Here is a 26861-nt window from a genome sequence, read left to right on the forward strand (position 1 = left end):
TAACTGACTGAGCCACCCAGGCGCCCCTTTTATCATTTCTTATAAAACCTGAATAACGATACTCTACTGTAGGTTGTATACCACATATTTCTATTCTCCCCAAAGAAGGCATGAACATATGAGAAAAATCAAGAACAGATGACCAAGGTAATAGACTTAAATACAACTATTTCAATAATTACAGTAGGTTTAAAAATGTTTTAATGTTTTTTATTTTATTTTTGAGAGAGAGAGAGTATGAACAAGGGAGGGGCAGAGAGAGAGGGAAGCAGAGAATCCAAAGCAGGATCCAGGCTCCAAGCTGTCAGTACAGAGCCTGACAGGGGCTTGGACTCACAAACCACGAGATCATGACCTAAGCTTAAGTTGGACGCTTAACCAACTGAGCCACCCAGGTGCCCCTAATGACATTAGCTTTAAAGGAATAAACACTTCCATTAAAAGGCAGAGATTGTCAAATTGAACTTAAAATGTAAGATACCTTGTTTTCTATTTACAACACTATAAAGCTATAAAGATCCTTAAAAAGCTAAGACAGTTTGAAATAAGAAATTTAAGAGACATGCCCCATCTTTTTTCTAGCTTATTTAAAGCTACAAGAACAATGTGTTAGTGTTGGTTAATTAAGGGAATTCTGAGCAAAATCTACACCAGAAGAAGTCTGCTTGAGTGGGGATTAGGCACATTTTTTGGCCAATATATTGAAGTGATGGAGTGGCCATCATCTGGCAACCATAAGATGATGAGGAAGAAAAGCCAACATACTTAGAATAATGCAGCAGAAAGATGTCTGAGCTTAATTTTCCTGATTACATTAATGATCTGAAAAACCAATGCCAGCAACTGCTTAACTCCATACTTCTTATGTAAAAAAGAAATAAACCTCAATTATGTAATCACTGTTATCAAGAATTCTTGTGATTGCCATCAAACCTATATCTAACTATCCTACTGTCTAAAAAGGGAGGTGGAAGCTAAACAACAGTAACCTTCCATTCCCCTGGCACCATCTTGACAACATTCACAGGTTTGATAATTCCAAAGAATGAGGCAGACAGGACAAAGGGATTCTCTGTGCAAGTGGTTTACAAATTGGCACCATCATTTTGGAGAACGATTTAACACCAATTTAGTAAAGGAGTTGAAAGTCAGGTATATCCTACCACACAGAAGTTAATCTTCAATTCTCTAGAGCAACACTCTCATATTGATACGAAGAGATAGGTGGGAAATGTTTATTGCAATGCATTGCTTTTAAGAGTAAATAATTGGAGGCACGTCTGGATGGCTCAGTCAGTTAAGTGTCCGACTTAGGCTCAGTTCATGATCTCAGTTTGTGAGTTTGAGCCCCATGTCGGGCTCTGTGCAGACAGCTCAGAGCCTGGAGCCTGCTTCATATTCTGAGCCTCCCTCTCTCTCTGCCCCTTCCCCAGCTCACTCTCTCTCTTTCTCTCTCTCTCTCCCTCAAAAACAAATAAACATTAAAAAAAGTCTTAAAAAGATTAAATAATTGGAAACCTTCTGTATATCCACCAATTAAAGACATGTTAAAATAAATTGTGCTATAGTACTGTGGTAAGACAGTATTCAACAGTTGAATGAATTAGATGTGTATGTATTAAATACATAAATCTGGAAAACATAATTTTGAGTTACAAAAAAAGTAACATGTTGAAGGATGCATGTGAAAGATATCATTCATGGAAATTCTTAAATTACACAATCATATATTTTTTATGAACACACAGATTGCACTGAATTGCTAGTTGTTCCTTGAAATTCATTCTCCCTTCTTCATAGTGGAAAGAATTTTAACTGAAGATAGCCACTGAATAGACATTACATTTTTCTTTTTTTAATAGTTCTTTTTATTTATTTTTATTTTTTTAATGTTTATTTATTATTGAGAGACAGAGCATGAGCATGGGAAGGGGCAGAGAGAGAGAAGGGGACACAGAATCTGAAGCAGGCTCCAGGCTCTAAGCTGTCAGCCCAGAGCCCGATGTGGGGCTCGAACTCACAAACTGTGAGATCATGACCTGAGCCAAAGTCGGAGACTTAACCAACTGAGCCACCCGGGCACCCCGACATTACATTTTTCTACTTTTCCTATTAGAACCTCAGACAGCTTTTATTTATGTTGAAATATTTATTGATATTTATCATACTAAAAATTAAACTCAAGGCATTACAAATATAATTTCATTATAAAAAGCATAATAAATTTTTATATTAATATATTATTATATGAAAAATAGCTTAAAAATAGATTTTAAAAATATAATGTTTTCATTTATTTTTGAGACAGAGAGAGACAGAGCATGAGTAGGGGAGGGTCAGAGAGAGAGGGAGACACAGAATCCAAAGCAGTCTCCAGGCTCTGAGCTGTCAGCACAGAGCCCGATGCAGGGCTGGAAATCAAGAACTGTGAGATCATGACCTAAGCCTAAGTCAAACGCTTAACCGACTGAGCCACCCAGGCGCCCCTAAAATAGATTTTTTTAAATTAAACTAAAAAACTATTGAACTAAATAAATAAATAAAAATGAATTCATTGAAAAAGTGGCACACTTACTTTTTTTTAATGTTTATTTATTTTTGAGAGAGAGAAACAGAGCACAAGCAGGGGGAGAGGCAGAGAGAGAAGGTCACAGAATTAGAAGTGGGTTCCAGGCTCTGAGCTGTCAGCACAAGATCCCAATGTGGCCTCTAACCCACAAACCATGAGATCATGACCTGACCTGAAGTCAGACACTTAACCGACTGAGCCATCCAGGAGCCCCAACATTTTTGAAAATCTTTTTAACATATGACTTTATTCAAGACAAATATAGTCTCATTTGTTTCTACATTCAGTCTATACTAATATTGTTTTTTTAAGATACATAAAGAAAAATTGGTCTGATGCAGATGCATAGTTGGAAAAAGGCAGAGAAGATTATGGACACCTCGGAAGAATCCCAGCGACTCCAGGAACCCAGCTTACACTTTCACAACTGCTACTTTAAAGATAGTGAAATAGCCATATCCCATGGTTCAAAGCAGACTGCCTACCCTGTACCTTCTACCATCCTATAAACTGCTTTGAGAGAGAAATAAACTTCGATCTTCTTTGAGCCACTGCCTTTTGGGAACTCTTGGTTAGGGAAGCTTAGTTAATACCCCTTGTAATAGACAGATGCATAAGGGCAGTAGAAGATGTGATCTGGAAATATACACACCCACCACAAATCATAATTCAGGAAGGGTACAAAGGGACTGAAAGTTTATCTGTAATGTTTTCTTCATTCTCAAAATGTATTTGAAGAGAATATGGCAAAGAATCAACCTTTTTTAAATATGCATAGTGAGCACTTGGTGATTATGAGGTTATTTTCCATATATCTGAACACTTTTATGAAAAAAAAAAGGAGTGTTTTTTGGGGATCCCAGCATAAGACACTTGAATCTGTATTTAACTGCATGTGTCATTATGCTCTCAAAGGGGAGAGGTGAAGGTCTCAACATATTTCCTTAAAAACATAAGTTCATTGAGCCTATTAAATAATATAATTCTATAATTACACATAGATTTTGAGAGAAATTAAGAGAATGAAAATAAAATGTTTGCCTAAATGAATGCATTGAAATTCTTTTACACTCTATTATATTTACTTTAAGTTTCTTAAATAAGAAGCATATTTTCCTAGGGTTGGCATATTAGCATACACTTTCGTGGTATTACTGATTTAATGTTCAGTTTTAATCTTCAGTTTTAATCTGAAGATTTCAAAGGAATTTACAATTAATAGTAATCTTACATATTACAGGCATTTAAATTTGGAAACCATGTTAAAATCCACTATTTTCTAGAACAGTAACAATAACCTTGTTCATTAGATAGGACAAGAATTATTAATATATGATGGGGAAACTGTGACCTGTAGGGTAATGTGATAAATGTGCAAGGCCAAATAGCAAGTTATCTTCTGCATGTAGATGTCAAATAAATTTTTCATATTAACCTTCCTTCTCAAACGCCTTCATTTGAAATTTTCCAACACATTTTCCCTCACTTCCCATCAGCCCAAACAAGGTTGCTTGCCATTCCGAACCAACAATCACTGGCAAAAGGGAGAGAGAGACACTAGCCAAAAACAAAAAAACAAAAAAACAAAAAAACAAAAGTTAGTTCTAAACTAATCAAGTTCCATTTTCTGGGATTGTTGAAGGTTGGGAGCCACCCTCTCTGAGCACACTGCTACCTGGAGCCAAAACCAAAACAATTTCTCTTAAGAAAAATAAAAAGAAATGGCCACTGGGGGAACACCTAACAGTGTCTTCCACAACAATCCTAATGTGCTTTTATTTAAATTCTTCTTTTGTGCTAGGTGATGTAAGGCAGGAAAAAGAAGTCCAGGATGCAAATGCTGCCCTCTAATTATGTTAATGAGAGGATTTCCACCATTCTCCCAAACTCCTTGAATTTCATTCATCTTTCTTTAGTTCCTTTGAAAACACCAACCAGTTTGTTTTATATACATAGTCACATGGCTAGAATTTTGCCAAAAAAAAAAAGGGAGAGAGAGAGAGACATTTACACTCATTTAGATCAGTTAAATTTCATCCACTGATTGTGAATTCTTTGAGAACAGGAGTTTAAACTCTTTTCTTTACCATTTTATTTCTAGAGACCCAGCCAGTGCCTTGCACATAACCTGTGTTCAACATGTCTTCTAAAATGTTAAATCTTATAATTTCATACCACTTTTCATCACCTCCTTTTCATCTCCACTGAAACTCTCCCTTCTAAATAGAAAGATGTATTTCCCCATAAAGTATCAAGGTAATAAGCCATTCTTATGTAGTATTGATTTTGTGCCAAGCACTCTTCCAAATATTTTATTTACATTATACGTATAGCCACCCCCCCACCCCCAGTCAAATGAGTAGGAGGAATCACCCAGAACAGCCTGAGTCTGGAAGTTATGAAGTCACTGTGTTCTGGGCATCTTTAGACTCAGAGCTTGCAATCACAGAGAGAGGAAAACAAATGCCCTACAAAAAAATAATAATAATAATAATCCTACCTATATGTTACCACCACAGTGAACAGACAGTACAGAAGAGAGACAAATGACATCGAGAAAGATTCCCTTCTCGCCTCAATTCATAAGCCTTGCAATGCCACCCCCCTTCACCCAGTGATTCGTGTCCAGAGAACTCAGTGGGCCAGGCAGTTACCTCACACTAGACACAGGACACCCATGGCTGTGGAAAGTCCCCTGAAGTCACTGGAACATACACAAGAGTGTGTGTCTATGGATATAAATATAAAATGCTTCACTCACCTCGGCCCCCAAAAATCTGCCCTTATTTGTCAATGCTACCTTGGCTGGGTCTGGAGGGCAAGGAAAGCAGAACATCATGAGCAGCTGATGCTCCAACAGATGCAGGAGAGGCACGTGTGTTAGAGATGGGGAAGAAACTGGCATGTGTGTCTATATCCTCACCTTCACCGTCCTCAGAGTCCTGCTGGCAGATGCCTTTTTCCCAGGAAGTTCCCAATACTTTCTGTTGTTTCCCCGCCCCCACCGGCTTAGTTGTTCCCTGTAAAAATAGTATTATCTCAATTTCTAAAAGACAAACTGGAGAACAGAAAAAAAAAATCACTTAGTTTTCTTCCCTATGTTTTTACAAATTGACTTGTAGTTTGTCTCTAGCTTTTGTTCTAAACATAAAACAGCAATACGGAAAAACATCCATATGATATCTAGAGGGATCATATAATCTGTTTGATTCAGGAAAATTTTGAGATGGAAAGGGAGCTAAAATTCATTACACAGATTTTTGAAATTTCAATTTGTTGATGGATAAATTACTTACATGACATTGATGTACCTAAAAATGGTACTATTCAAAACGTATTTTCAAAAATAGAATTTGCCCTAAAAAATTCAAGTATCAGGTATCTATGTACATTAAAGTATTTAAAGTTACATTGAAATATTTTTTAAAACTTCTTTAATTACCTGAACTCAACAAACTAATGAATAATTATTATTTTTGTATAATATAATGAATATTATTATTGTATAAGTTCACAACTACTAATTTTCTTAGTTGTATCTGTTTATAATACCATGATAGTGGTGTTTCTTGAATAATTTATTTTATTCAGTATGATATAATTTTAACTTTTTCAGACCATTGGCTGAAATATTTCCCCAGACATACATTTTACTATTAATACATTTTAAATTGTTGACATTTTCAGTTGAATCTTCTCTATAGACAATTTTTTTGACTGAGAAAATATTCCCTTCAGAGCATGTGAAATATTTCATAAGCTCAATGCAAAATTTGAGAAAAAGGGGAATATTCTATTCTACTTCATATAAAAATGTGTTAATATTTCAGCCATGTATCTTCAAAGATATAAATATTTTTACAAGCCAAAACTCATTATGTAAGTTGTCTCTTTTTTTATTTTGTTGAAAGTCTCACCAACCTTAGATACAACAAAATAAAGGTCCTTCTCAATTTTATTTCATTCTAAACCAGAATATAAATATATTCAATATAAATAAGAGCTTCATTAAAAATGAAAAATCTCTTTCCACAAGTTTACCTCTTCTTAAACACAATTCAATAATTCTATAATTAATTTTTTTTGATTTACACAATTTGTACCTTCATCGTTTGTTTTCTTCCTGTCTGGCTTTTATAGGGATAAATGTCAACATTTTCCTCTTTGTAAACTTTACTTTCAGTAATTCCATTTCTCCAAAAGTTTCAAAGCTGAAGTTTTTAAATGTTCCTTTCACTGCATACTTACATGCGAAATTTTCAAGCTGATTTTGAATGAGATGCAAGCAAAATATATACGTCTCATTTAGAAAAGTTCAATGCCATCACAGGATACTTAGGTTCATTTGCAAAATGCTTCTTACAAATTCAAATATTTCAAAAACTCAATGGGTCACAAGCAGCGCAAAGAGAAAACCTCAGATTGCCATGCCGCAGTATTCTTTGTTTTTATATTCAACGTCAGCTTTCTCACAAATTTCTGTGTCTAAAGGGGGTACTTTGACTTAAACATTTCTTCATCATAAGACATGTAAGCTATGTGGACATTTTTCCACTGTGCAAGCAATAGTGTCACGGACATGCCCATCTGCCTTCCTGGGCCGTCTCATCCTCACTGCTTGAACCGTCGTGGGGGTGGCATCAAGCTGATGGCTGCAGATCGTCCGTGTTTTAGTCTCCTGCCCTCCATGGAGATGAAAGCAGGCCATGACTCCAGCTGCCTTTGCATTTCCCCATGCTCAGTTGGGCATTTCTAAAGTAACCCCCCACATCTCTGCACACAATGGTATAGTCAGCTCCAGGATGGGGAAGGGAAGACTGGGATTTGCTCTTGGTTTCTTTTTTCCTCTCACAACCACTGGTGCTGGCAGGGATGGGTTTCCCCTCTTCGTCTTCCTAGGTGACCAGTATCTTCCTTAGACACAAAGATGTCGCCAAGTCTTCCAGGCCTTCATGCTAGAGTAGGAGATGGGGAATTCAGAGACCTTTCTCTCTCTTAGCAAGACTGGCTTTACATCTCCTTATTATCCTCTGGACATAAAATTCCTATGTGGGTTGTCAGAAACCGAATACTAACTTTTACTCTCTCTGCATGGCTGTTGTATCCATCCTAATTACTCTATGTTCCACTCTGCATCCCCATCAACAGTAAATGAATGCTTGGGTAAAAGTCAGGCATATGAAAATGGAAAAGAGATAAGCGTATCCATACATCTTCCAAATCACCCCCTCTTTCAATATGTTACTGAAGGAATAGTTAGTGGGTCGGGACACTCGGGTGGCTCAGTCAGCTGAGCTCCCGACTCTTGGTTTCCACTCAGGTCATGATCTCACGGTCAAGGGATTGAGCCCTGAATCAGCACCACCTGAATCAGCTTGAGATTCTCTCCCTCTTTCCCTACCCCTCTTCCCAGTTCACACACTCTCTCTCTGAAAAAAAAAATATATATATAATTAGTGGGTCAAAGTAGGTATGTATGAATGTCATCAGATGATATTGACAAGCTGAATTATAAAAGAATTTCCTATCAATGAGAGTGCTAGTTTCACTGTGTCCTTGTGAGGATTACCATTTTGAAAAATTTTTGCTAATTTGAATTCAAAAAATAATTAAGGAATAATCTTTAGATTTCTTTAGTTTCATTTTTTATTTTAACCTCTAATTCTGCAGGCAAACTTGAGCTCAGGAGAGATGCAATTTAATAACCTGATCTGGGGATATAAAATGACAAGGCACTGAGCAAAACCAGAACGAAGAGACTTTTGTTACTAAGATCAACAGCTTTTTCGAATTTCACTGTCATTTGAAAACAGGCTTGATTACCTGGGTGACTAGTCTGACTACTTAGCAATGAAATGATTTCTTAGATTTGCTTAGCTCTTTCAGGTCTCCAAAGTTGTTGCCATTTTAAGTAAATGATTTTACATTTCTGTGAATGCTATGAAGTTTTATTAATTCCATGTCATAGCCGAACTGAGAGCCAGAGAGAGGTCTTCAGCGATTTGCTCAAAGTGGACAGAAAGAGCAGAATGAGAGGGAAGGTCAGTCTAAATTGGAATTCTGGCTCTACCATTAACTGGTTCTGTTATATCGGAGAATTTCTTAACATCCCACGCTGTTTCCTCATCTGCCAATCAAAACTAGTAAAGTTCACCTCCGGGCTGTAATAAGGGATAAATATCACAATACTTATAAAGGGATTTTTGTTCCAAACTTGAAAGGGAGCAGCCTGTTAATGAACGATTATTCTCATTGAGGGACAGGACAGTTGCTCATTCTCTTATAGTCCATTGCCTTTTCTTTTCCTTTGAAATAAATCTTTTTACATTTAGAACAATGACTGACTGCAATACCTCTTGTGAGGCCAAGGACTAGCAGAGATAAAGAAAGAAAAATCACACCAAAAGGGATTCTACATTTGAATTTACCTTACAAAATAATAGAATCATAAAAAGCAAGAACTAGAAGAACAATGCATGCGAATCTAACTACCGCATGAAACATAGGTGTGGAAGGAAAAGAGCTGGCCCAGAGTTCCACAGGGAGTAAACTGCAATCAGTATTTCTTTTAGAGCCCTGGTCTCTGAAATCAGATCCAGGCCTTTCAACACAATGTGCATTTTCTCCTTCTCAAACCGGGCAAGAAGAGCCATAGGTGTTACCAGTGAAAAATGAAGAGATCCCAAAATGCCAGCCAACCCCGCACACTGAGTGGGGATCCACTGAGTGCCAGTGCCTGTCCCAAGCGCTCTGGGGGATAGGGCTGAGTAAGGCACGGTCACTGCTCTCTTGTCTAGTGGCGGAAGCAGGCACACACACAAGTAACTTGATTCCAAGGCAGAATGTGATAAGTGTTATCTTAGATCAGTGGAGGAGACAGGTCACACGACTGGAATAGCATGAAGTCAGGCCTGAGGCTGAGGCCATGCTGTTATTTAGGAACGCTATCAGGTTCATCTCACAGCTTGGCAATGGTCCCAAAACCCTGTAGCTTCTTGTCCTGGGTATGCTGGGTCATAGGATGTTCCACTGCCTCTCCTGGAGCCTACTGTGAAGGCCCCTGGATCTGAGAGTGTGTAAAGACAGGTATAAAGAGAGGTTTGTTCCACTTTTTAAAAATAAATGATCCTAGAATGCCTGGCACAACAGAAAAAAAAACATGGCTGCTTCAAGGTTACCTCTCTTCTCTCTTCCTAGCGTGTCAGGAGGTGGCAAATGTCAGAGCCTCCAGTTTCCTCTCCATTCAGGAAGTGAACAAGACCAAAAATATTAAATTTGTTTATTTTTCTAGGCTAGTTCTTATCTCATTCAGTTTTGCCTTAGCTGTCTGCAGTTCTGTCTTGCCAAAGGGGACAGTGAGGTTCTGGAGGACAGAGCCCCTCTGACTCACCTCAGCTCCCACGGCACCCAGGGAAATCTTTATTGCATTAAATACTCGGTCAAGTGCAGCTGACTTGAACTGACTCTTCTGCTATTCCTTTAACTCTTCCCCATTTCCCCACTTGCTGACAACTTTTCCAAAATGGCTTCAAATGCAGAGTTAAAAGAGAAAGAAAAGATCTTTCTCTAGCGAATATTGCATTGTGTTAAACAGGTTGCAAAAAAAAGCAAGGGTGAGGAGAGGAACTAACTTGGATAAAAAAGGGAAAGAGGACTTGAGTGAAAGCCCAGAGGTCTGAGCTCTGCCCTGGCTCCATCTGTCCGTAGGCTCACTCTTCCCCTCCCTGAGCTTCAGCCTCCTCAGCTGACACACAGCAGGGCTGAGTAGGTTTATTGCCAAGACTTCATTTATTTTGAGTGCTCTATCATGTTAATTATGATTGCTTTTTACACTATTTGCAACAGTAATAATAGTGGTCCAATAATATAAAATTTACAAAGCACTTACAGATTCACTATTCTCAAATATCTAATGAAGAGGGAGAACGATAAGCTGAGAAGCCCTCCGTTCCAAGCCCTCTCTGAAGCAGACTTGACCTCTAGAGCTTAGTCTGGCCTAGATCAGATTTCTGTGGTCACACTCTGATCCAAACCAATTGGTAGGGCTTTGGAATGGATGAGGCATTGCTGTGAATGCGTCCAAGAGACCCACAACATTGTGCTTCTACATGTGCTGGCCACACCCACCAACCAGAGCTCAAGGAAGGCTTCAGGCAGAAGACCCTTCTCTCTTCTTTCTCCTTTACTCAGTCCTCACTGCCTACTTCTCATGTACACTTACGGCTTTAATCACCGCCTACTAGTGATGATTATCAACTCAGGAAGTCTAACCTGAACTGGGCTTTCGGCTACCAACCCATTTTTCTAACTAACTCATCAACATCTGTATTGTGTCCTTGAAACTCCGTGTGATCCACTCCATTGTCATTGACTTTCATCCTATCATCACCTCTTCCTGACTTCCCTGGCTCCTTCTGCATCTGCCTTGTTAACTTGGCTCAAAACTTCTGGTTCAGCTCTGATTTCTTTTCTTGGTCTTCTATTGCTAATCAGCGGCCGAGTCCGGCAGGTTTTCCCCTGGCAGTATCCTCCCCTGCCATACTTAGGCCTCATCATTGCTTACTGAGACAAATTCTTAACTTTTACAACTATTCTTCCTGGGCTATGAAACTAGCATACACTCTTTTCTAATCATGCTGCGCCTCTAGTCAGAAACACCAAGAGGCCCTTCACTGCCCACCACATAGGCCATTTTTTTTAACAATGGTATTCAAGGCCTTCCACCGTCTGGTGCAATCAGCTTTCCCGGATATGTATCCTGCCACTAAGTGAATTGTGCATTATTCTCCGTGCATGCTCTCCCTTGCCTTTATTTCTGTAACACTGTCAAGTTGTTCAGAATGTCCTGCCCTATTTCTCCCCACCATTCTTAGTAAAACATAATTCCATGTTTCTACCTTTTCCAAGGTGCAGCTTGCATGGCCCCTCTCCCATTACACATTTCTCAGGTCAGATGTGTATGTTCTCTGTCTTCTGAACCTGTCTTTTTGTCTTTTTCTTTGTAAGAAAAGCACAGATCTTATTTTGCCTTGTTCTTTGACCATTTGTGTGGGAGCACGCTTCCAAAATGTTTTTTTGTTACCCCAGGTTGCGTGTCAGTGTGCATCACTGGGGAATTTGACACAGCAAAGAGCTCACTACAGCTTAGACTGAATGGGGGTTACAGTGAGAAATCAGAAATATAAGGGACATGAAAGAAAGGAAAGAAATCGAGAGCCATCATGGTCTTTTATCTATGATTTAAACCATGATTTCAGCTTGGAGGATACAGTTATAACACAGAAACCCTGCACTGACTTTCATAGAAATGCTGTTTTTACGACAATCACAAAATGCTAGAATCGGGTGGAACTCATGAAAAGGTGAAGTTTGATGCAAGGGAGTAATTTACTCCAAACCACAAATTTCAGTCAGCAGCTGAACTAGGACGGGAGCCATTTATCCTGATAGCTAGGCTAACCTATATCTACTATTATTCTTCTCACTACTTTTTACCCAATTAACTATAAGAATGTGGAAGGCCAGAATGTCTATATTTAAGTAATATTGATCTTGGACCAATAGGTGATCGATTGGATCTCCAAAGCTCACCCCAAGTTCTCCCCTTACCACAGGTAAATCATATGACACTTAACTATATGTAACTTCCAGACAGGAACTGGAAGGTTCTGGTGCACAGAGCCTCTCAGACTCCCCTGTTTATCTCATAGCACCTAAAAGATGCTCTGCCTTATTAAATATGCAAGCAGTGATCAATTGAATTGCTACGATCTTCTGCTATTCCACAGTTCTTTTCTATGCCTCAGCTTTTATTATAATTACCAAGGGGTCTCTGACCTGAACTTGCCAGGTAAAATTCCTCTTGCAAAATGTTACATTTGTTCCATGCAATCCTAATAGTCTTTCAACCTCCTCGCACAAGAATCTGGCTCCTCAACCCGAAAACTCTGGCTTTGGGACATGAAAGGAGTACACTGTGCCTACCTAGTCAGCCCTTAGTGCAGGGACAGTGTGTGCCCTGGGCCAGAACCTGGCCCGCTACCTCAGCATCTGCACCTGAGCCAGGGGAGCAGAAACGTGGCCACCTGGTCCTTACCCTCTCCTTCCACCTGACAGGAAGATGGTTTAAGCTTTCTCTTGCACAATGTACTGGAGGCGGAGGAGGAAGGCAGACGAAAAGAACGGGTCAGGCTGATTTCATCAGCCAGCAGCCGGCATCAATATTTCTCAAAGATGTTTGGCAGCCTACACACAGCGTGCTCAGGCAGAGTCCATGTAGCAGGACACATGAGTAGTGGCCTCCTTTCCTCTTTTCACCTCTCTTTCTCCTGGCCCCAGGCAAGGATGTTTTCTTTTTTGGAACATAAATTGAATGTGAACAGTCTATGGACTTAATTTCAATTAACATGGAATTTTCTTCAATACCAAGTTGTTAACACTAGATCTTTAGAAAGAAGTATGCCATGCATTCCCCCTCCTTTAAAAAAAAAAAAAAAAGTGTGTGTGTGTGTGTGTGTGTGTGCACACAATAGTAATATGCTCCCTATAGAAATTTTGGAAATTTTATTATATATGTGTATCTGTTTATATACATATAAATATGCCTATAGTCAATGGATCATTTGATATAAATAATTTATAACTTTTCACCTAAATGTGTATTAAAAATTTTAGTTCATGCTAGTAAATTTTCTTTCACAGAATGATTCCTTGGTCGCATAATACTACATCACAGATCTATAACAAAATGTACTTAGTATTCTACATTGTTGGATATTGGGACCTCTTTTCCTGGTTAGTGTATACAGTACCTTGATAAATATCTGGTACAAAATCTTTTTCTGTTATGTGTATTCATATTCATTTTCTTAGACAGAGTTCTTTCCATTTCATAAGATATGACACCAAGTTTGAATACCCAAATTTACCCAGCAGATCACAGATTGGACCGTAGGAGGTCGAGGCAGCTTGGGAAGAACGAAGAAGCAAAGAACGGAAATATAATTACCCATCTTCTGGGCTCATTATAATCCACAGGTTACTGTTTCCAAAATTCCTGCATATTAAACAACCTACCCCAGGACTCTCTCAGATGTTAATTGATCCATAGTTTCAATCATCCCTTTAATTACAGTCCTAAAGCACACAGAGACCCATGTGGATCAGTACATCAGCCATGCCAAGTTCAACTAGCATCATTCCACAGGTGAAAGTAATTAAAGAAATTTCATTCTTCACTTTCATCCATAGGTGGATTTAAAAGGGACCCGAATAACCAATCCACAGCAACACTTAACAAAAAGTTTCAGTCACTCTACTCCCTGCTACCACTCTACTACTCTACTGCTCTAATACCATTCTCTTAGGCTCTTCAGCACATACATCATTTTAATCCCCTTCCTAGCAAGAAGAATCTTGCTTCATTGGAAGAGAGAAAAACGGGAAAGAAAGTGCAGGATTCTATTTGGTGGATCAGGGTAAAGAACTGAGTGTTAGTCATGTTTGTCCTGTCACATAACCAGTCCTCAAATATTTACTGAAACTGGACAAGTTCCTAGAGGGAATATGAATTGAAGAATAAAATCTCTATTATCAAGAAGTAGAGGGGCACCTGGGTGGCTCATTCGGGTAAGTGTCTGACTTCAGCTCAGGTCATCATCTCATGGTTCATGAGTTCAGGCCCTGCATCAGGCTCTGCACTGACAGGGTGGGGCCTGCTTGGATCCTCTGTTTCCCTCCCTCCGTCCCTCCCCACCTCTTCCCTCCTCTCTCTCAAAAATAAACATTTGGGGAAAAAAAAAAAAAAGTAGAACTAACTAGTTGAGGAGGCTAACAAATAATAAACTATCTGACAAGAGGATTGGTCTTCCATTACAGAAAGACAAAGATTGTTGGTTACTGGTCACTCGTCTCTGTTGATTCAAATTGGGAAAGGGACAAGACCCCGATCTTCAATGTCATAAACAGCAATTTATTTAATAAATATGGGCAAAGACGTTGGACAACTAAGCCAGATCATTAGATTTTTTTAAGTTTTTTTTTTTTATTGTTTATTTATTTATTTATTGAGAGACACAGCCAGACAGGGAGGGGCAGAGAGAGAGAGAGGGAGTGAGAGAGAAACCCCAAGCAGGCTCCACGTTGTCAGTACAGAGCCCGATGTGGGGCTCAAACTCTTGAACTGTGAGATCATGACCTGAGCTGAAACCAAAAGTCAGATACTCAGCTGAGCCACCCAGATGCCCCTAGTTAGATTTTTTTAAATGTTTGTTTATTTTTGAGAGAGACAGAGACAGAGAGACAGAGCCTGAGACGGGGAGGGGCAGAGAGAGAGACAGAGACAGAGACAGAGAATCGAAAGCAGGCTCCAGGCTGTGAGCTCAGCACAGAGTTCCACACAGCGCTCGAACTCATGAACCCTGAGATCATAACCTGAGCAAAAGTCTGAGGCTTAACCGACTAAGCCAACCAGGTGCCCCTAAAATATAGTTAGATTAATAATAGACTCATGCATGAAATGGTGAATAAGGAATTCAAGGAATTACATAAGCAACAAGTGTCAACATATTTTTTTTAATTTTTTTTTTTAACGTTTATTTATTTTTGAGACAGAGACAGAGCATGAATGGGGGAGGGTAACAGAGAGAGGGAGACACAGAATCCAAAACAGGCTCCAGGCTCTGAGCTGTCAGCACAGAGCCCGACGCGGGGCTCGAACCCACCGTCCTCAAGATAGTGACCTGAGCTGAAGTCGGACGCCTAACCGACCAAGCCACCCAGGCGCCCCTGTCAACATATTTTAAAATAGAAAGATAATGTTTGAGGGTTTCAGGAAGGAAAATGGGAGGAAATTGGAATTTGAAGGCGTTTTCTTTCCTTATAGTTCACGTAAAGTTGCTAAGGGATATAGAATTAGAGTTGTAATAATAATCTTGAGGTAACACCACTTAAAAAATGAACTTGGACTCTACTTGTTTTTATTTCACAGGCATTTGGTGAGTATCTGCAGTAAGTTAGAAAATATGTCAAATTCTAGTGATAGGAGATTCATGAGACATGAAAGGTCAAGTTACTGTAGGGGAAGACAATAATTTTTGTATTTACTTGAGCTTATCACCTTAGTGACACATAATACTTCAAGCTCAACAAAGAGTTGGTAGGTTTGATACTACTCTCTCTAGCTTACCCATGAAAACAGAACAAACCACACCAAAATAAAAACAAAACTGAGTCAGGGTTTTTTACTTGCTCTAAATTACACAGGGCTCCAAACCATTTTCTTTATCCTGTACTCCCATTATTGCTACAGAATGTTTCATACAAATGAAATAAACTTTAGGTCTTCGATCAGCCATGATTAGTTATTCAGCTTAGTAATTGCCCTGATCATTTTCATATTTTATTTCTTAGATATTTGTCTTTTCCTTATTTTAGAAATTCATTATTCCAACAATTAAGTAACAGAGATCACAGCATCTGGGAATAAATTTCTGCTTTCTATGACATTTACCAAGAGCCAAGGAGTTGGCTTAGCTCATTAGTCAGCTCTGCATAATTTTCCATATATTTCATTAAATTTTGTACTGGAACATTAATTTTAATTTATTTGTTCATGACTTTATAACTTTAAATAAGTTTTAATCTAGTATTTTTATATTATTAAAATATGTATTAAAATAAGTACATAGCAAAAATAAAATGTGTATTATTAAAATATATAAAATGCAATTTATATTAAAATATTATAAATATGTAAGTTTATTAAATATATAAACTATATTATCATATAATTATATTATATACTGTATATAAATATTAATAAGTATTAATAATACATAATTTGTTGATATATAGTATCTTATTTGTTATAAGATATAATGCGTAATTTTAAGAATACATTTTTTAAATGTCTGATAGAAATTAAATGACTATAAATGTACTTTTTGTATGTATATTAACAAGTGAACAAGAAAGATCTCCGATATCCAAAGATTTGACAACTGGTATAAAATTTAAAGACAGACAATCACAGTTTTAGGAAATGTTTTTGGAGAAACCATTGTATACCAGGTATGGTCGACACTTCTGCACACTTTGCTGCATTTAATTCTCAAAACAAGACTCAGTTGAGTTCTAATCCCTATTTCACAAATGAGGAAATGCTCTCAGAGATGTTTTTGAGCTCAGCTAAGATCATGCATCTGGCAAGCGGGAGAACCAGGATGTGTCTCAATGAATTACTTCTATCCCAACAGTGGGAAGTGGGAAAAGGAGGAGGCATCCACGACATTATTGTCTTGTGTTGCTTGAGTTGGTCACCATGACCGACCTACCACTACGAATGAAATGTTAGCACCTCCCACTGTCCTCTACTTATTTGCTGGTAGAGCTCAATTTTGGAGCTACATTATGGGGAAAAAAAAAAACCAGTTTTAAGTCCATTGCTAGTGTAACTAACTTAATTTGTCTTCCTTATGGATTTGCTTTAACTCAGCAACTGATTTCGGCTGTTCTTATGCTAATGTGTAGCCTCATCATAGAGGACACCAGCAGTCTTTCGCTCTCACTCTCACCATTTCCACCCCCACAATGTACTTTTTTCAATAAAACAAACCTCCTAACAGAAGGTACTTGTGAGATTCCCATCTCAAATAATACCATCGATTGATAAAATGGCATCTTTCTTCTGATGAACCTAAAAGATTCTTGCAAACATTATTAATAACAATACAGTTTCACTCAATACTTAGGGCATAAACTGGAGGGCATGATATCTACCATTTATTAAGCATACTGGATGCATTTCAGGCAATTCCCTTTTCATCTTCACAGCTGGGTATCATAAACACACAGGCAAGGAAAGGAAACTGAGTCCAAGCTGAGAAGGAACTCACCTGAAGTCATACAACTAGTTAGTGGTAGAAAAGATGCAATGTCTGATCCTAAAGTTAGAGAACCACGTACTATTTATAAGAGAGAACCACTTACTATTTATTGCTTAATTTTTCCCATCTTCCAAGTTTCTCATCTTTAAATGAGGGCTGTTAATAGCTGTCCTGCTTATTCCACAGGCTGTTTGAGGAGATCAAAGGAGCTAATGGATGCAAGTGAGACTATTTTGCTAAAAGCATGAAGCCACATGGAAATACAAGGTTTTCTCAGTCTATCTAATGCATCTCTCTTATAATTGAGTAGGGGCTTTAGTTTGCTTTGATGTAGCCACCAACCTTTCAGAGCAGCATTCGGACTACAGTTTGGTTTCAAGCTCAATGTAAAGGTAAACAGCAATGCATAATTAGTGTTTGGTATGTCTGACAAACCTACCCCACCCCATTCACAGCGGCCAATCTTGGATGAGGTGGTTATATTACTCCAGACTAAGGGCACCCAGTGTCTACCACACCTTAATTTAACTACATACAGTTAACATCACTTCGCGTAGGGGAAACACTTCTTACATAATTTGAAAATGGTAAGGTGCTTAGACTACTAGAAAGTGTGCTTTATGAGTCAAAACCTAGATTTTATACATGGCTTTGTTACTAATTAGTTGTAAGTATTTAGGCTTTTCATCTTCCTGGGCCTCATTTTTCTCATCTATAAAATGGGAAGATTAGACTGGATAATGCAGGTACTTTGTGACTTAACCACCATTTGTTGGAACTTACCAAATGCCTATGCTTAGAGCTGGTGTCATAGAGACAGGTGAGACTATAATCCCTGTGTCAAGCGTCACAACATCTGGTGGGGGTGACAGACATAAACTAATAATAATTCAACATGGTGTCTCTAATGGCTCTTCCAGTTATATGAATGTGCCAAATGAATGTGTCCCCCCTTTTTCATAATGTTTGTGTGAGCACACACACACATAACACACACACACACATCCTCATACAGGACCAAAATAATTACAGAAAAAATCAAGCAGAGACAGACTCCACAGAGCTAACTATTAATTAAAGAAGGGTTATTACAGAAGATATAAGAATGATATTTACTCATTGGTTTCATTTCTAGTTACTTTGTCCATACCATGAGAGGTTTGTGAAAGGCTTGATGCACTTCAGTAAACCTTAGTGAAAAACTGTTTCCACTTAGTTTCATAATTACTCGGTCAGTTCTGAAGCTAACGGAATTCTCAGGTCTGCTCTGGGATGTCTTCTGTCATCACAGCAACCCAGGGAATGACTTTCCTTGATGACTCTGTTCCTTGTATGCAGGAAGAAATTTTGAGGATTCTCTAAGCACAATCACATTGCAGACTCAAGTCCCAGGATTCAGACTTAGAGGCTCTGAGTACTGTGTCTGTTACTGAATATATGTCTTATCTAAAAACAAACAAACAAACAAAAAAACCTGACCCTAGGCAAGTCACTTGATCCCTCTGGGCAAGAAGTTTGTTGTTTTTGTGTTTTTGTTTTTGTTTTTTTGCAATTGAAAAGTGGTGATCACTTTTGTCTACCACCTGGGAAGACTGGGAAATTCGAAATGCTTGCAGGCTTTAAAGAGTTTCAGACATGTTACACTGGGGTATATGTCTGGAAACGTCAAATGAGAAAGAGCAGTAAGTGTTGGGAATGGGAGGTTTCAATAAATAACATGGCCCCATTAGTTCAGACCTACAGGGCCCTCGGAGATCATTTAGTCCCATATCCTCACTCTAACCATGAAGAACAAAGCCCATTAAAGGAAGGCCTAATTAAGGCTTGTACCATATCATACTTGCACATATTCTAGCCAAGTAGTAAGAATTAGAAGTAACAATTACTCATACAGATATTTCATGAGTTCAGAAATGTTTAGGACAGTGACCGTTTCAATAATTTTTCTTTCATTTTATGTTTTGTTATTGCTACAGTACTTACACACACTACTGATTCACTGGGCAATTCCTTTACAGATTTAATTTTATGCTCCAGAAGTATTCTGTCTCAGGGCAAACTATCTCTCAAGGTAATAAGGCATAACATTATATATATTATGCATATATAAATATATATATATGTATATGTATATATATATATATATATATATATATAATTTATATCTATAAGTACTTATTTTAGAAATACCCAGTCTTCTGAATTCCAATAACTGTAGATTTCCATAACTTCCATTAAGCTTTTACACTTGGAAGACAAATATATCCTGGTGCTATTTGGGGAAACTACCTGCCTCTAAACCAAATCAGGCATTTCCAACCTGCCTTCATTCACTTCATTCATACACAATTTCAAGAGAGAATTCTTGAGAATTCAAGAAGTTTTTAGAAAAAAAATTATCCATGAGTCTCCCACATTTCTGTTCTTCCGCTGAGCAGAGGCACTAACTAGCCTTTATTCCAGAATATTTTTCAAGGATGTTCATGTTTTGAACAGCCTTGGAAGATGGTGACAGTGTCTCTATTTCAACAAAGGGAGGGCATGCTGTAGATCAATACAAAATAATCAGATCCCCTAAATTCAGAGTCCCTCTCCTGTAATGTACTCACTGTGGGGGTAGGTGTCACCAGGCCCTCTTTCTACTGCCTTTTAGGACTTGGGCCTCAGGGAACCAGTGTGAAAATGCTGACACAGGCTATTCTCTCAGTATAAGAAACTGTCCTTCTTCTCTGAAAAATAATCTCATATCCACATCCATAAACTATCAATATCCATAAACTGTGGCAGGCTAATTTTCTAGCTTACAAGTAAATCTCAGACCCTTTGTAGTTCTCAACACTGGTTATGGTTACTTACCAAAATACCTTCCATCAAAGAGAATCAGTTCAATCCCATGCCTATTTGATAAATATCGGTTTACAATATGCACAAGGTGATGCCAAACTGCCAAAGCAAGGTGAGAGGAAGTTTGGGAGAAGGTTTCCTAGATCTTTATAAATCAACCAGGAAGGGAAAGCCAAATGTGATGCTTGTAACCATTTTAGTCACCTTGCTTCAACCCTGGGGGTGACAAAAAAACCCACATGGAAAAACGTAGGAACAAAACTAGAGAGAAAAAGAACCATCCCTGACTCAAGGAGCTGCAGCCACTGTCACTGTGTTGGAGAATGTATTTCCTTATTGTTTATGGCAATTTGCTTCAGGCTCCTCTATGTTCTTTTACCCAAAAGCACCCTACTGATACAGTAGCCTCTGAGAAATGTCTCTTACTGACTCACCACGCATTCCTTCTTGGACTTACCAAAATGAGACTTCTCCACCACTACACTGACCCAGGTCACCAATTATTTTATTTAAATTCTTGTTATGCTAGACACACAGAAGAGAGCATAAAATGTGTAAGTAAAATTTAAAAATTAAAACCACAGCAAGCCAAAATCACCACTCATATTAAGTAAATAAAATATTCACAGCATCCCACCACAGAGACCTTTCCAAAATCACAATCCCTCCCTGTCCTTCTAGAGATAACTAGTCTTCAGAATTTTGTCATAAACACTTTCCTGCAGTTTTCATAGCTTTAGCCCCTAAGCATGTCTCCCTATAGTACAGTTTAGCTTTGCCTACTCTTGTTCTTTTTTTTTTTAAATATGAAATTTATTGTCAGATTGGTTTCCATACAACATCCAGTGCTCATCCCAACAGGTGCCCTCCTCAATACCCATCACCCACCCTCTCCTCCCTCCCATCCCCCATCAACCCTCAGTTTGTTCTCAGTTTTTAAGAGTCTCTTATGGTTTGACTCCCTCCCTCTCTAACCTTTTTTTTTCCTTCCCCTCCCCCATGGTCTTCTGTTAAATTTCTCAGGATCCACATAGGAGTGAAAACATATAAATGTATTCATGTTTTATGCATTAAATGTAGTCATGTTTTATGCATTTTGTCCAGCTACTTTGCCCATTTCTATGTGTCATGCATCATAATTTTTGTGTAAAGCTTTCGTGTTTGCGTTTGCATTCATGTAGATTATCCCATTGCATCAATATGCCACCATTTATTTAACTATACTACTTTGGTGGGCATTTAGATTGTTTTTCGCTTGAGACTATAAAATTTCCACTACCACATTCTTGTAAAGATATCTGGGTACTTATTCCCTAAATATTTTTTTAGGTATATACCTAGGAGTGGAATTTCTGGATCACAGGATGTACATATTTTCCATATTACTACAAATGTCAAGTGTTTTCCAAAGTGGCACATCAATTTATACTCCCACTAAAGTATATGAGATTACCCATTGTAATGCATTCTCTGCAGCACTTGATATTGTAAAACTTTTAAACTGTTGATACACAATTGAGGTAATCTTATTGTGTTTTTAATTCGCATCTTTCTGCTTACTAATCAAGTGGAAGATCTTTTCACATGTTTGTAAGCCATGTGGTTGTGTTTTGTTGTGATTTGCTTGTTTAAATGTTTTGCCATTTCTTTATTGAGTGGTCTGCTTTTTAAAATGTATTCGTAGGAACTTCTATATTCTGAATACTGGCTCCAGATATGGTGGTACAAATATCCTCTCACATAATATGTGGCTTCCTTTTATTTTTGATATGGTATCTGGATGATATAAGGTCTAAATTTTAATACAGTCAAATCCATGACCATTTTCTTTGTGGTTACTACTTTGGAGAATTTTTTTTTTTTTTAAGTAGTGAGAAATAATTTTCGTGTTACACAGAGAATGCAAACATTTATTCTATTGCTCAATATGGTCTTCAGTTTGGTATACATTGCTTCAGTTTACAAAGCATTGCTGGGGTTTCTGGGTACCAGCCTTAGAGTGGCCCACAGGAGACCTGTCAGTCCTTGCTTCCTCTTCACAAGCAAAGCAGAGTGGTCCTCTGACTTGCCAAGGTCATGGTTATGGGTGGAGCTGGAATGGGATCCTGGTCTTAGGGTTCTTGTGTACTTCTTGACTCCCAGGGGAGTTACAGTGTCTCCCTAACAAAGGGGAGGTGTGGTGGGTTAGGATGGGTAAGTGGATGGATTCCATGTGGGGAATTTAAAAGCCCTAACACATTCTAGTAGAAATCAGAAAGCTATGGTAAAAGAGGCTTGGAACCAGTCCCCAAAGATTTTACTCCCATGGGGACCTGGCTGACTTCACTGTCATCTTTTAACTTCCTCCATTAAGCCTTTGTTACTTCTGTCATCAAGTCCAGGGTTACACATGATACAGATGAGTAGGGTCCCTGCTGGGATAAACTGACCTTCTGGACATACTGCTCAGAATTCTTTTATGGTGTGTATCTGGGATTCTTAACACATCCCGAGAAAACTGGTCTCAGAATATTTGTCCTAAACAGTGAATACAATGACTCTGGACGCACCTAATAGTGCCTGTAATTACTAAATCCCCCAACCGGATCCCATCTTAACTGGGCAATCGGTTTCTTCTGTGTTTACTGGTTTAAGAAATCCCTCCTTTAACTGAGATCACAAAGAAATTCTACATTATCTTAGAAAAGCTTTAAGGTTTTGACTTCCACATTTAAGGTTTCAATCCAAATGAAATTCATGTTGTTCATGTTATGTAACAAGTCAGCCAACTCTCTTAGCACCATTCATTCCTTGCTTACCCCCCCCCATACCATTTCTTGTTACAAAGGAAGTGTCCATTTATGTGGAGATCTGCCTCTAAATTCCTCACGTTGTTTGTTCAAAGGATAATGACACCACCACTCAACATAAAATAAACAGACAAAGCTGTTATTTATCGTTTACTACAGTAAGAGAGAAGTCATCTCATCAAACTAGTCTCTGAGAAGAACAGCTGATTTTCTTTAAGGTTTTTAGGAAGCATAAATTTTCAGAAATGTAAATGATATCTGGAAATGTGGTTAATTCATATAAAACTGCTGTTATTCAGATTGGCACTCAGAAGTGGGTTTACTGAAATATGTCCATCACTGATTGGTCAACTCTCAGAAAAGAGGGATGATACTGATTGGTTGGTTTGCAAAATTGTGTTTACTAAGGCAAGTTATTGTTGATTATTTGAACAAGCTTAAAACTGGCTCAGACGACTATTTGTTACCATGGCTGTAGAATAACCAATCTTTTCCTAGTTCCTTTGTGGGAATCCCTAACACATCAGTTCCATTGGTCTACTTGTCTAACCAGGTACCAATATCACACTGTGTTAATTACTATACCTTTCTGATGAGTCTTAATACCTGGTACAACAAGTTCTCCCACTTTACTCTTTGTTTTTCAAGCCATGTCTTAGGTATTCTTGTCTATTCTATTTCTGTATGAATTTTAGAAATTGCTTTTTAAGCTATATATGTACAAACTTGTAATTTTGTCTGTATTCTATTAAAATTCCAGATCGATTTTAGAGAATTACTTCTGTGTGGTACTGAATGTTTTAATCCAAGGATGTGCTGTATTATTTCCTTTGTTGAGACCTTCATTTATGTTCCTCAAAAATTTTTGGAATTTTCTCCCTAGAGATATTATACGTATTTTGCTAGCTTTATTCCTAGGTCTATCATATTATTTTATAGTATTGTTAATGGATACTGTCTAGTTATCTTTAAGGTATTTATTCCTAGTTTAAGTATATCATGTTCAGATAACATGCTTTGTTTGTATTTAATCCTTGAGCAATTGTTAACACCTGCTACCAAAATTCAGGTCAACTTTTATAACTGTATTCATATGTACTCAGAAAGGGTGACTATTGAGCAGTTATTGGATGCAATGTTCTATACATCCATTAGGTCTAGTTTGTAATAATATTGATTAACTATACTCTCTCCTTACTAAGTCTTGATCTGCTTGATCTACCAATTACTCAAAGAAGTATGTTAAAATCTCCTACTGTGATTGTGTAACTTTTTATTTCTCTTACACTGCATATGAATAAAAAATTGTAACTTCCTGGTGAATTAAAACGCCTATCATTATAAAGTGACTCTCATTTGCTCTAGTAATGGTTTTTACCTTATACTTTGTCTGATATTAATATCATTGTCTTTCAGTTCGTAATTTTACAGTATATCTTTTTCCATTCTTTTTGTTTCAATCTATCTATATTTTTACGCTACAGGTAAACTCTTGAGATAATATTAGTTAGTTGTCTAATTAATATGGCACCCTTTGTTTTTAACATTTATATTTTAATATTTTTACTAATCTGTTTTAATATCTTTCTTCATCCTTTCTATTTGTACACCTCTATATACTTTCTGTATACTTTTCAATATACTTTGCCTCTCCTTTTTTACCCTCCTTGGAATTTTTTAAAATTATCTTTTGCTATTTACTTGTTTGGAAGTAATGTATTATTTATTTGTTCTTGTAGTGGTTATTGAAAAAAAAAATACAACCTCATTAACATATCAAAGTCTACATTTCATTAATACTCTCCCTCTTACCCTCTTCCTGAATAATCTAGGACCTTAACATTTTGCTTTCACCATAACCTTGATGTATGTGCTGCTGTTTTATGAGTTCTATTGTGCTTTTAAAACTTCCTCATTTATTTTCCTAGACCTCACTCTCGTACTATTTCTAGACCTTGGCAAAGATGGGATGTCTGACCATAGGGCATCATGTGTTCACGTAGCCAGAGCTGCCCATCATGAACTAGGTTCCATAAGGCTCACCAAATCATATGGTCTTTTAGATTCAATAACAGTCAATTATCACATGGGGATTTTATACTTGTAATTAGACACAAGCAGTGCTAGAGTACATGAGTAAGCTACATGAGCAAGTATCTCAGAAGCTCATACCATTCACCACTGTTACTCCAATACTTCTGTCTCCACTCATACCTCTGGTTGCACAGGAGTCCTCTATGGCAATCTGATAGAAAATAGAAAATATTGAGCTTACGTTATGAATAGGTTGGCTCCATCTGTGGATACAAGCTGAAAATAGAAAGCAGCTGTACTAAAGCTCCAGACAAGAGTAGCCAGGAAAGATAGTTGTAAGGAGGAATCTTTCTAAAGGACAGAGCTTGGGGCTAGTATACCTAATTATCAACTTCGTGTGGAAAGAAAGTGGTCCAAAGTAAGAATGTATAGAGATTAATGGTTAGTGGCAAAAGTTTGACTGGTTGCTCCGAAGCTTAGGAGACAGAATGGAAGATCAATGAGGTTTAGAGAAGCTTATGGATGGACTAATGGAAAGGGGGAAGAAGCATAAAGAACTCTGTATTGTAGGTTTTTTCTTTTCTTTCTTTCTTTCTTTTTTTTTAAATTTTATTTAAATCCAAGTTACTTAACATACAGTGTAATAACGGTTTCAGGACTAGAATTTAGTGATTCATCACTTACATATAACACCCAGTGCTCATCCCAACAAGTGCCCTCCTCAATGCCCATCACCCATTTAGCCCATCCCCTCGCCCAACACCCCTCCAGCAACCCTCAGTTTGTTCTCTGTATTTAAGAGTCTCTTATGATTTGCTTCCCTCTCTGTTTTTATTTATTTTTCCCTTCCCCTATGTTCATCTGTTTCATTTCTTTAATTCCACATATGAATGAAATCATATGATATTTATCTTTCTCTGGCTGACTTATTTCACTTGGCATAATATACTCTAGTTCTACCCACGTTGTTGCAAATGGCAAGATTTCATTCTTTTTGATTGCCAATTAATATTCTGTTCTATATATAATATATATATACACATAATATATATATATATATATATATATATATATACCATTTCTTCTATATCCGTTCATCAGTTGATGGACATTTGGGTTCTTTCCATAAGAACTCTGAATTGTATGTTAATGCCCCCCAAAGAGCACCTGCCACAAAAGAGTCCCCAACAACCAACTAGATAAAATTACCTGACCAGTTGATGTCAGCCAGTGTCATTCATTGTACCCTCCCAGTTCTGCCCAATGGCATAATAGATCATTGAGTGGGTGAAGTAGGCTTGGAGATAATGAATGGACCCAATATCATGGGCTCTCCCTTACCATGACTGATCTAACTACTGCCACCATCTAGGACTTAACATTCTAGAAAAGAAGACCAAAGCTAATCCCAAATATAACTGCATCACCTTGAGATCAGGTCATCACGAGGTGGTTCGTTGATTCCATTGTACCCCTTCCATCATGGAAAAGGCAAAAATTGGTACAGGTTGGATCTGACACATTTTCTATGTATATGTTTTTCTTTTCTGCAGGCAGGGGGCTCACCAACATCACTAACCATGGACTAACAGAACATTTGATGCACAGATACAGGACCCCACATAGCACTGAACCATTGAAGAACCAAGGATCCAAATCTGCAGCAAATGAAAAGCACCAATGGCACATAATCTGTGGTCTTCTGACATATTACACGCCCCAAATACTGCTAGCATAAAA

The 26861-nt window shown here is 37.8% G+C and overlaps 1 long non-coding RNA gene across 1 annotated transcript; it reads left to right on the forward strand.

Annotated features, from left to right (window-relative positions):
• Positions 1–26861, forward strand: LOC125921091 (uncharacterized). The gene is made up of 3 exons (XR_007457295.1): positions 1–147; positions 17641–17846; positions 26675–26861. It is a non-coding gene; the product is annotated as an uncharacterized LOC125921091 (long non-coding RNA).

Source organism: Panthera uncia, chromosome C2 (genome assembly GCF_023721935.1).
Source record: "Panthera uncia isolate 11264 chromosome C2, Puncia_PCG_1.0, whole genome shotgun sequence".
NCBI classification, from domain to species: domain Eukaryota; kingdom Metazoa; phylum Chordata; class Mammalia; order Carnivora; family Felidae; genus Panthera; species Panthera uncia.